Source organism: Xenopus laevis, chromosome 4L, assembly GCF_017654675.1.
Source record: "Xenopus laevis strain J_2021 chromosome 4L, Xenopus_laevis_v10.1, whole genome shotgun sequence".
Taxonomy (NCBI): domain Eukaryota; kingdom Metazoa; phylum Chordata; class Amphibia; order Anura; family Pipidae; genus Xenopus; species Xenopus laevis.
Genome location: NC_054377.1, coordinates 88,278,866 through 88,291,259, shown reverse-complemented (window position 1 = coordinate 88,291,259; position 12,394 = coordinate 88,278,866).

Below are 12,394 nucleotides of genomic sequence, written 5' to 3'. Positions count from 1 at the left end.
TGACTTCGCTACAGGGCTTTCCTCAATTTAGATTCTCTTCTCTATTCTGCAAATGCACTAAAGGTTAGCATGCATCTGGAAGCATTATTTAAAATTAGCAGTACCATGGAAAGAAAGCACTACCCTTCCTTTGCTGTAGCTGAAGGGCATAGAAAATTTGGTGAACTTGATAGATTTGGTTTAGTGCCATATTTTGTCCTTCACCCTTGCTTTGGTGGTCTGTGAAAAACTAGCTTATTCTAAAACCATACTAACAGTTTTAGAAGTCCTTCATCTTTTCAAGCACAATGTTCCAGAAAAACCTTTCTTGCCTTGTCACTGGACACGCAAATTATATTTCAGTTATTGTGCAGTTTCTGTTGTTAGGGTTTCACTCTGTGTCTTTGGCTGAAGTGCTTTACATCTAGCTACCTACAGGGCTTTTTCTTACTCAATAAAACTTGTGTATTATAATAAATAAAGCACCAGTTGTTGGAAAATATGAGGCTATTAGAAGTAACCTCGGAGTTCCATGACCTGTAGAAAAGCACTCGGCCGGTGACTTATAAATATACAGTATATATATTCAACATCAAAGAGTAAAACAGTCTTACCAGCCATTCATTAGCTGGAGTTCTAAGACTACCCTTCTAGCTAGTGTTTTCACAATCAACAAGGTTATTTAGGTGAAACTTTAGAAATATTCAATGCCATACAAAGTTGTTGTAAAGGACCAAGAATGAAAATGAGCCACCTATTTAATAATCTTGGTGTTTTCACAATTTTTGTTTATGTTAATCGCTGTTGCTATTAAAACAGGAACAATTATACTTTGTTGCTATTAAAACAGGAAAATAATATACTTTGCAGAAAAGGTAACCATATACTGTAATTCTGAGCAGTTTATTCACCTGCATAACAATGGCAACAACCGGATTCGCATTATGATCATCGACCTGTAGCACTGAATACACACCATGAACAAGAGACATTCTGAGTAAATTGCATATAAACATATGGATCATTTTCCATCCTTTGGGTATTTATACATTCACATGGACGTCGGGGATACATTTACCCGGAGCATTATACCTGTTAAATTGACAGTATGCATTACAGAAGCAAACACATTGGCAATTCTTTGTTACTTCATATACGCATGAGGCTAATCAAGTTTCTTGTATTAAAGTATTTACAACTTTGGGAAAGGGTAAAACTGAAACATGGGCATTCAATAAAAGAAACTTGTGCAGGTCTCTTGAGATACACTGGATATTACTGTCTACTCACTGGGGCATGTGCTGCTGTCATGATGACTTTATATCATTTGGCTTTGTGTTCACTGTAGTGTCGGATGCATCACTCATTCTGTCCAACTGTATGCTCCTTTGGTGCCAGAGACTGATTAATTGCCGAACAAATCTGCGATATGCAATAAACATGCCATGTATTTTTATCTGGTTATGCAAGGCTTACATTTATATCTCAAGTAAATTCTGCAGGATGTTTGTGTTGTACTGACAATTTGCATTTATTTACCATATGAAATAGTCAGTGAAATTAATGTATCAATGTTGGCGTTAGAATAATAATTGCTATTCTTTATTGAACGTATTGTTACTTAAGTGACTGTCGTTTTATTTTGGTTTCTAGCCTGGCATTTTACTTCCTCGTTTTTTAGAGCTACTTGTGTCCTAAAATCGGAATCAGGTTAAATGCTCACGTAGCAATAGGGTTGAGTTAATGCCAACCCAATAACCCATAGCAACCAATCGGCAATAAGCTTTTACCAGCAAAATGCAGTTTAAAGAATGAAAGCAAACACTGGTTTGGTTGCTATAGCTTACTATACAGGGCACACTTTTTTCTGTTAAAGGAGAAGGAAAGTTGTTATCCACTTGGGGGTGCCAAATGTTAGGCACCCCCAAGTAAATGTATTTACTTACCTGAAACCCCGGTCCGTTGCTCCTATCAGCAGAAAACTGCTGGTTATTCCAGTGAGCACCACAGAGCACTTCTCTTCTGGCTTCTTGCGGCTGCGCATGCGCATTAGAGCGAAAAGCTGAACTTTAACTAAATTTCTACTGCGCGTGCGTCTGCCCTGGGAAATTTGAAGCCGGAAGAGAAGCGATCCGTGGTGCTCGCTGGTATAACCCTGGGCCGGTGCAGTTTTCTGCTGATAGGAGCACCGGCCCGGGGTTTCAGGTAAGTAAATACATTCATTTGGGGTGCCTAACATTTGGCACCCCCAAGTGGATAACGACTTTCCTTCTCTTTTAACTGTAATGCAAAGGTATTTTGAAAATCTGTTTATAAATATTCTTGTCATATGTATGTAAATCTGTAGACCTTCAAGGCAAAATATAAATATGCCACAAGTACAGTTGAGTCATACTTTGTTTTTCCAAAATATACTAAGACAACCATATGGCATAGGCCCTTTGTCCAGCATGCATGATATAGTGGCTTCCTTCTATTAATATGCTTTTCTACTAACTTTGTCAATGTTACAATTAAATAACCAAAAGACTGATGTGAGACAATGCCATAATTGGGACAATGTTGTGAAAATGTAGAATGCTGCTTGGATTTAACAAGCTTCTCTCAAACATGGCAGAAGTATTGTTTTAATGAGCATTAAACACACACCCTTCAATTACATTGTTTTCAAAATCAAAAGAATTTAGTATAGTATACATAGTATGAGGTATGCACAGAATCCAGCATTCTATTTGTGATTTGTTCAGTTCACTTAGGGTTTGGATTTGGTTCACTATTCAGAAAATCTTTTGCAGGAAAATTCTGTATTTAGATAAGTCAAAAATGATGGAATTGTTGCATGTTACACACACACACACTCTTATTTTTAGTATCTCGTACAATAGTCCAACATTTCAGCCCTCATTAGGACTTTACCCCAATTATTAGTAATTAAGTGATCTTCAAATTAGTAACTCTCTTTGCAATTTCTATTGCTCCACAAGTGTTAAAATATCAATATCTATAATATATATTATAATCTGTATGTAATTGCTTACTCCATGCACAGTGTATTAAACTTTTTTTATCAATCATACAGACGTATCCAGCGTTTCTGCCCACATTAAGGCCTTTATCAAGAACAATTTGTAAGTGAGTCTTTGCTTGTTGAAATACCTTAGCTACCGCCATCAGAAATGGTGCCAAATGTGACATACATGCCAATAATCATCAAAATCCGCTATTCATCTGTATGAACTTAAATGTGAAATGTATTATCTCACCTAGTGATGTCACCATTGAGCAAGTAAAATTAGTGTCCATAAGTGAAAAAAAGACCATTCACAAATATAATATATATGGCATAAAGTGTGTGTGTGTGTGTGTGTTTCAGGGTAGCATTCTAAAGAGATAATTAGTTAGGCAATAATTAGCTGTGATTTTTGTTTTTTAATAAAAAGTGTGAGCATTAAAAATATCCTGTTTGCATCCTGAACTTGTGGATCTACTAGGTTAAAGTTTCAAAGTGGTTGTTAATTCCACCCTAACACACCAAACTGATGTACAAATTTGTAAGTGACAGAAGTGTGTGATTTTTATGTGTGTGAACTATTTAGCCATATTGTCTCTCAGTATCATCCTGTCCTGCTTTTCCACATGCCCCCCCCCCCAGCTCAATGGTAGTGTCTTGGAGATCTTCCAGAAGCTCTGCAGAGTGGCTGTTTAATAATGTAGTACAAATGGGCACTGTGACTTGCAGAAGTGCACAGCTAAAGCTGCAAATCAAGAACTGGACGATTTATGGTCCATTTACAAATAGTAATACAGATATATGCTTAGTTGCTTTGATTGTTGGTCAGGACAGTTGAGGGATGCTTAAACTCTTATTAAAAAGAAGAGGGGTCTGTATAACTGCATTCAAGCATCTAACTGGCACTACTGTGTGGGCTGGGAAGACATGGGGGCAGAATTATTAATATTACAAATATTATATACAAAGAAAATATATCTGACAATCAGGAAACTTTTAACAAGTTGACAGGTATCAAATCTGATACCTGTGACAAATTCACCAAAATGTGTTTGAGGTGTGGAGTTCAGAATTAGCACTGAGCACTTACCAGTTTGTATCCTTGCTCCCCAATGCAAATCATTTGTGGGGAAAAGGTAATATTTTCGGTGCTGAATCTATTCATTGCACTGTGAAAAAGAAACTGGAAATAGTAGTTTTGTGTCGTGATCAGTACCTCTTGTAAAAAGAAAAACGTATATCATATATTTATATATATATATATTTATACACACAATATATTTGCACTCACCGAGGCTCATTTATAAACACTTGGCAAATTTGCTCCTGGGCAGTAACCCATGGGAATCAGCTGATTGCTTTCACTGTTCAACCTGCAGCGGACTGAAAAAAGCTAATAACTGATAGGTTGCTATGGTGTAAATTTGCCCAGTGTTTATAAATGGGACCCACTGTTGAGGTTAAAATGCCCTGTTGCTAACAGAAAATGTATAGATACAATGAAAAAAAATGGTCTTGCAAAAAAAAGTAACTGATTTTAATAGACAAGCAAATAAATTCTTTTGCTTTTCTATTATAATCAGTTACTCTCAAAAGTACTTTGAGAAAGGCTGCAGCAGCCGAAACTTCAGTATGTGCCAATAAAAATACATTTAATTTTTCCCAGGAATCTGAAGCCTTTGTTTTTCGAGAGTGCCGATATTCCACCGTTGCTATATATATATATATATATATATATATATATATATATATATATATATATATATATATATATATATATATATATATATATATATATATATATATATATATATATATATATATATATATATATATATTTTTTAGCATAATGCAAACAGCCATATTTTGAGACAGTTTGCAGTTGGATATTTTAAAGTGTTTAAAATTAATACATTTTTGTTCAAAATATCCTAATAATAATAATATAATCTAATATAATAACCTTATATATCCATGGTTCTGTGTGCTATGTCCACCAATTTAAAACTTTCTAGAAAAAAATGGAAAAAAAAACCATACACATCTCTAGGAAGCCATTAAATATGTCTTCACCTAAAATTTCTCATTATTTGTAGTGTTTTGTAGATTTTCATGCTTCATACATATTCATTTACTTCATTTCCTGTACACATTGGTCACGATTGAACATTTCCTAGAAAAGCCATCAATGCCAAAGGGCTACTTACAGTTAGGGGATAGTATACCCACAGTATGTGCACCATTTTTTCAATATAAGCAAGAGAAACAAACAAAATAAAAATACATTTTACCTTTTACTTTAAAGAACTAGTTTATATTTGTAATAAATCATCATCAATGAATTGTTTTGATTTTACACTCGCTAGCTAGATGAGTTAATTTAACTCTGTATTCACGTAGCTCTGTATAAACAATCTCTCTCTTCAGCCCTTTTGGTAACTATAATGACAGGAGTTTATCATGAAGGTGGTGTATCTGGTCACTGGTATTCTAAGTACCTTGCAAGGTACATGGAGCTGTTTAATTTTCTTTTGTTCTCTAGAAATTAAAAAAAAATTATTTAAGCAATGCGCAAGTACTGTTCATTGAACTCATGTCATACAAAAAGAAACTGAAATTTGTTACTGATGGCTTAGTCCAAGCAATATGATTGGAACAGCAGGAAGTGAAGAGGAGCTGCCATTCCTCCTGTTCACCTGTCCATGCACTATGTGCTGGTGCACAAACTAGTGCCATACGGGATACAAACCCAGCTTTACCTATTATCTGCTGATATCTGGCAGTGATGATTGACCTGTTGGAAGAAATAACATACAAGTTAGTACCACAAATGATTTAAAGGAGAAAGAAAGGTCCAATTGTTGGGGGTGCCAAATGCTGGGGTACCCCAAGTTTTGTAATCACTCACCTGATACCTTGGGCCGGTGTTCCTGTAATACTGCACTGCCCCGGGGTACTAGCAAGCAATCCTCTTCCATTTTTCTTCAAAATCCCACAGCTGAAGCATGCGCAGTAGAGCGAAAAAGCATCCTTTTTTGTTAAAGTACGGGGCTTAATTATGCTGTGCATGTGCACCCACTCACTTGCAAGTACCCTGGGTGGGTGCAGTTTTCTGCTAACAGGAGCACCAGACCAGTGTATCAGGTAAATGATATAATCCTTGGGGGTGCACCACTCATTGATTGGACCTTTATTCGGTATCTCCTCTACTTACTATATACAATTTAAACAAACATTGCAAATTTTAACACAAAAAAAATACCCAATTCTTGTGTGTGGTGTAGTGACATCTGGAAGATCCATTTTGTAAAGTGAGGAGGAGTTTAGACCTGTGGTAATGACACGTATGTGCCAAGGAAATCATACATACCTCTGACTGTAATGTTTCTATGCTGCTGTTAGATATTTTTTAAACAATTTGCTTATTGGTACTGTTAAGTTTGGTATAAAGCGCACTAATAAAATGTGATTACAAAATGTTGGCAATGAGTACATGTTCTTCCAGTTAATATGAAAACCAAGCAATGATTTTGCTTTCATTTGTAAAAGGCCCAGACAGATGCATCCTAAAAATGTACAGCTGTTTCCTTACACTTACAGTGTTTGTTATAGGGGACAATGTAACAAGCCACTGTACCTTCATGTATATTTAGAAGTTGATGTATAATTATTTCTCTCACAGGAGAGAAATAACACAGGCTTCAGAGACTACACCCCTTTCTTCTAAGGTGTTCTTATTTTCATAGTAACCTCTGAAAGACAGGATCAACTCAGCTGGCATTATCGCTACTGAAAAATTATCCCTCCCTAGGAGCCCAAAAGACTCACCAGCAGAAAAGTGTCAGGAGAATGAGGAATATTCCCAGGCTTGTTCTACTCATTAAATACCAGCACACAGTTTTCTGGTAGCTCCCAGCTTACTTCTTTTCCGGAGGATCACAGGTTACTATTCCTTAGTTCCTAGACAGTCCCTTACTCCCTATTCAGGAAAACCAATCCTCCAACAACACTGTAGCATGCAATTGTCCCAGAGGGGCAAACAGAGCCAAACACTTCCTGGGCAAGACTGGCATGGCACAGATGAAGCCTTTTTATATGTAAACATCACTGTGGACACCAGTGGCATAAAGCATTCTGACTGCACCAAAGACATGGCAGTTATATTCTGAGATGATTTGTAATTGGTTTTCATTTTTTATTATTTGTGGTTTTTGAGTTATTTATTATTTTATTCTCCAGTTTGCAATTTCAGCAATCTGGTTGCTAGGGTCCACACTACTTTGGCAACCATGCATTAATCTGAATAAGAGACTGGAATATGAATTGAAGAGGGCCTAAATAAAAATATGAGTAATAAAAATTTCCAGTAACAATACATTTTTAGCCTTACAGAGCATTTTATTAGATGGGGTCAGTATCCCCCAATTGATAGCTGGAAAGAGTCAGAAGAAGGCAAATAATTAAAAAATTATGAAAAAGAAAAAATGAAAAGTTGCTCAGAATTAATCATTCTGTAGCATACGAAATGTTAACATTAAGGCAAACCATCCTTTAAAACAAGACATCAAATGGGCCAATTCTTAAAGGAATTGTTCAGTATAAAAATAAAAACCAGGTAAATAGATAGGCTGTGCAAAATAAAACATGTAATGTATAAAGACTGGAGTGACTGGATGTCTAACAGAACAGAATTGCTTTGCAGCTCTCTTAGTTTCCACTGATCAGTGACTTGAGGGGGGGCACGTGGGTCATAACTGTTGCTTTTGAATCTGAGCTGAATGCTGAGGATCAATTGCAAACTCACTGACCAGTTATGTCCCATGTGGCCCCCCCTTCAAGTCGCTGACTAACTCAGCGTTAAGAGAGTTGAAAAGCAGGAAGTAGTGTTCTTTTATGTTAGACATCCAGTCACTCCAGCCTTTATACATTACATTTTTGGCTAACTTTCTATATTAGAAACATTTTTGATTTTGCACAGCCTATCTATTTACCCGGTTTTACACAGAACTGTTCCTTTAAAGGTTCACCACAATTGCTACAGTACTTTTTCTCTGTTACATTAAATCAGTATTTTGAACTTGAACTAAGCTGCATGAATCCATATTGGTGGCAAAACAATCTTAATCGCTGTATTTCATGTTTAAATTATTTTTAGCAGGCTTTAATTTGGTATTGGCACGGATAATTTCTGAATTTAATAATGATGTTTTGTTTATTGACAAGTGAGCATTTAAATCTAGCTACTTTTTCTCTATTGTACAATGGCACAAATGAAGTAGGCTCTTACCTACTCAGGCCCAACCTGCTGCCACTCCCAATATTAATGTGTGCCTGACTTCAGGAGAAAGCCCTGCCCTACACATCTAGATAGACGTGCATGTGTCCCCTGGCTGCTTCTGGGGTGTGGCAAGTACTCAGCAGATCCTCCACAGTACTCACACTCCATCCTGAACAAGAGAACTCTCATCTCTGTTCACTTATGGCCAGGAGAAAGTGACATATGAGAAAGAAAGAAAACTCAGCCCCTACATAGAAAGCCTTATATTTTTACATCCTGAACTCCTCCAAGATACCACAAATACCTCCCATCAGGGCATAATAAACGTCTATGCACATCTTTTGCCTCCTCCAAGGCTATACCCATGAGTGAGGCATGCATTCCTCAGGACCCAGATATTATGCACGTGTAGGCCCAATTCCAAAAAAAGCCTCATCTGCGTGTGCATCATCAGGGTCAGTCACAGTCACACTGATGGTGCGCACAAAGATGAGGCTTTTTTTATTGTCAACGCAGAGGTATTTTCCAGTATGTTGTATATGCAATTACACTAAACTTACAGAGAGGAATTACCAAACTCCTTTTTGGAAACTTTCAATTCATTGAGAGCTTCTGCCCCTGAAAAATATCTCAAGCACAAAATCCCTTCAGACTCCTCTCAGACTCTGAACTTCCAAGGACCAAACATGAACTAGCTGCAATTTTCATGTTTTGCTGGTTTAGCTCAAGAAGTAACAAAACAGATTTTTCATAATTAAAAAAAAGTATGTTCAGTTTAAATCCTTTTCATTGTACTCATGTTGAACAAGTGGTATACTGTCCCACCATTTGATGGTATAATGGTTCAGTTAGGTTACTGCAAAAACTAGGCCTGCCCATCTGTCCCTCTTCCTGTCCGCTTAAGTCTCTGGCTGTGCAGCGGAGCTGGTGGCAATCAGCACACTGCACTGTAGGATAGGAACCAATCAGCAGCTAGGCCGACCTGATAGGGAACCGAAGGCTGCCATTGCTTGTGTGACCTATTTATCCTATATGTCTCCTTTTAGTATAATGTAGAGAGTGATATTCTTAGACAATTTGCAATTGATTTCATTTTTTATTATTTGTGGTTTTTAAGTTATTAAGCTTTTTATTCAGCAGCTCTTCAGTTAGCAATCTGGTTGTTAGGGTCTAAATTAGCCTAGCAACCATGCATTAATTTGAATAATATATATATCATATGGAATCTATCTATCTATCTATCTATATATATATATATATATATATATATATATATATATATATATATATATATAATATGGAATATAAATAGGAGAGGGCCTGAATAGAAAGATGAGTAATAAAAAGTAGCAATAACTATACATTTGTAGCCTTACAGAGTACCCCATTTGAAAGCTGGAAAGAGTCAGAAGAAGGTGGTAAATAATTCAAAAAATATAAAAAAGAGAAAATGAAGGTAAATTGAACAAATTGCTCAGAATTAGCCATTCTAGAACATTAACTTAAAGGTGAACCACCCCTTTAATGATTCTCTGCACATAATTTCAGTTGTTATGAGTTAAACATGTAATAAAGGATTACAAAAAAATAATACACTCCAAATGTGTGTATGCTTTACTGTACATTCACAAACTAAACCACTCAAATGATGCATACGGTCATGTTTCAAACAATATACATTTTTTACTGCAATGTTTTTTTTATACACATTATAATATAAAATAATATATTAAGACAAATGAACCACATCTCAAAAAGTAATATATCTTAGTATGCACCAAAATGTTCTAGTAAATACATTAAATATTATACCGATGTTGCAGTTTCTGGAGTGTTTTCTGTAGAGCATAACCATTGGGCACTACATACAGAAATGGTTGTAAGACTTTTTTGCTTCAATCCCCCTGCCAAGGAGTTTCTTTGGTGGGCCCCCCCTTAACTCATAACAAGGTAACATACAAATGAAAACAGTACATACAGGCAGACAAAATAAATCATTGTGCATATCCTAACAGCTATATATCACTTTCCAATATTTATTCATGGTGACTAGTTGAAAAACTGCATTAGCTCAAACCATTTTTTCAAAAAGTGACACCCACAAGTAGGGTACAGTAGATGGCAGCAGAGACCTGCAAGGATAAAGCCTGTGTATCATGTCCATGCGCTGACATGTTACCTTCAAATTGCATACAACAATGTAGGGTATTGACAAAATAGCAAAATACACATTGGCACGTGATGATCTTGCCTCAGAGTTTTATACTACCATTAAGGACCAGTAAACTGATACAGGCTAACCTGATGTGTTGTCGCATTAAAGCAGAACCGTAAAAAAATTTGTCAAAATGGCCTGCAATTCAGCAATATACAGGATTTTCCAGTTCTCCGGTCTCCCAGATTCTTCACTCTTTCAGCAAATGATTTCATAAAGCTAAAGGACACCCCTTTGCTCCTCATGGGATCGGTGGTGGAATGTGAATGCGTTGGCAGCATCCCAAGCAGACAAAAGCACTGGGTCTTGCAGCCCTCCCTTGTCAGCAGAGTGATTCCACAGGGACAGATCCGAGGCACAGTTTGTACCATCTGGAGGAGGCCTGACTTGATGCCCATTCACACAGCGACGACACCTAAATCTAAATAACCAGTTATATTTATTTTTAGTCCAGCAGATAAAGCTATAGACTGTAGATGTATGAATCAAAAACAGAAGGTAACCTAAGAGGTTAACATAATTTTCAGCAGGCAGGAGAAGACTCCAACATCTTAGAAATAAAAGTACTGAAATTGCTCATCTTGTTGCACCCTTGAAGTTACACAAATATGTCAATATCCAGTTGCACCAACCATTTAGGAAAACCCTAGATATAGCAGCCGTCAATCATGCAACATCAATAAAAAGCATTTAAACATATTCATGGCCTAGGCACCGTGGCACATCACTAGTTCTCTATTTCCTTTCTCTGGATTCTACCTAGTCTTGTTTTGTTCCTTGTTCTTAGTCCTCCTGCTCTTATTCTGTTCCTGCTCCTAATCTTGCTCCATTCTATTCCTGTTCTAATAACCAATTCTTCCCTCACTGTCCTTTTCCTGTCAGGCCTATTCCTGACTCTTTATTCACTCCTGCTCCATTCTATCACCAGTTCTTCACCTACTCTGTCCTGGTCTCTACGTCCACTTCACTTCACCAGTTCATCGCTCACTCTGTCCCTATCCTGCCAGACCTTGATTCTTTGAACCTTGTCATCCTGTTCTTGTTCATGTTCCTTCATCACCATCCTGTGTACACGATACTTGTCTTCGCCTGAAGACTCCTCCTCTATAGAATCCCTTACTATCCTTTAGACAGAGCTACTTATGGTGCCCGGCACTCCTTACTTGTGAGTATACTGAACAAGAACGTTAGATACTTCAATTTCAATAACCTCATACTCCTGGCACATTTTCTGCTGATACAATCATAATCTAAATCTTACAAAGAAACCTACTGAGGGGTTATAAAACGTTCCACTATTTTTGCTTGCTTCTTTATTGACATGGTTCCATCCAAGCGTATGTAAAGATATCTTTAAGTGAAAATAAGGATAAAATAAGATGAGAAAAAGATAAGAAATTTAAGATGATGGCTTTGACTGCCAGACAGTACTGCAGTTAGGCACTAATTTTGCACATTTTTAACATCTTATTGTGGCTAGGAATCAAAATAACTTTAAAATAAATATTTCACACATATTAAGTTATCACTTACTAAAAACTATGGACAAAATAGCCAAATTTTTCATAATCACTATACAGAAGAAAGCTTGTACAGATCCTGTTTGTACTGGTCTGGCTGTTTAATAGCATGAGATATTACAAATTTGGAGTAGATACTAGTTTTATACTGTTATTAAAATGTATTCTTGCTAAGGAATGTCTGATCAAATGGGAGCTTCAACCCAAGTCTAAAAACTTCTGGCATAATCACTTCCACTGCAACACCAAAAATCAGTTGAATATGTCCTACTTCCTTGTCCGGCAAAGGAATTGCAATGAAAAATGGGTGAAAATATAACCCTGCCTTTTTGTGTGAATTGGTTTAACTCAAATTTGCCTAAATATACTAATCGCTGCTATGAAAGAGACCT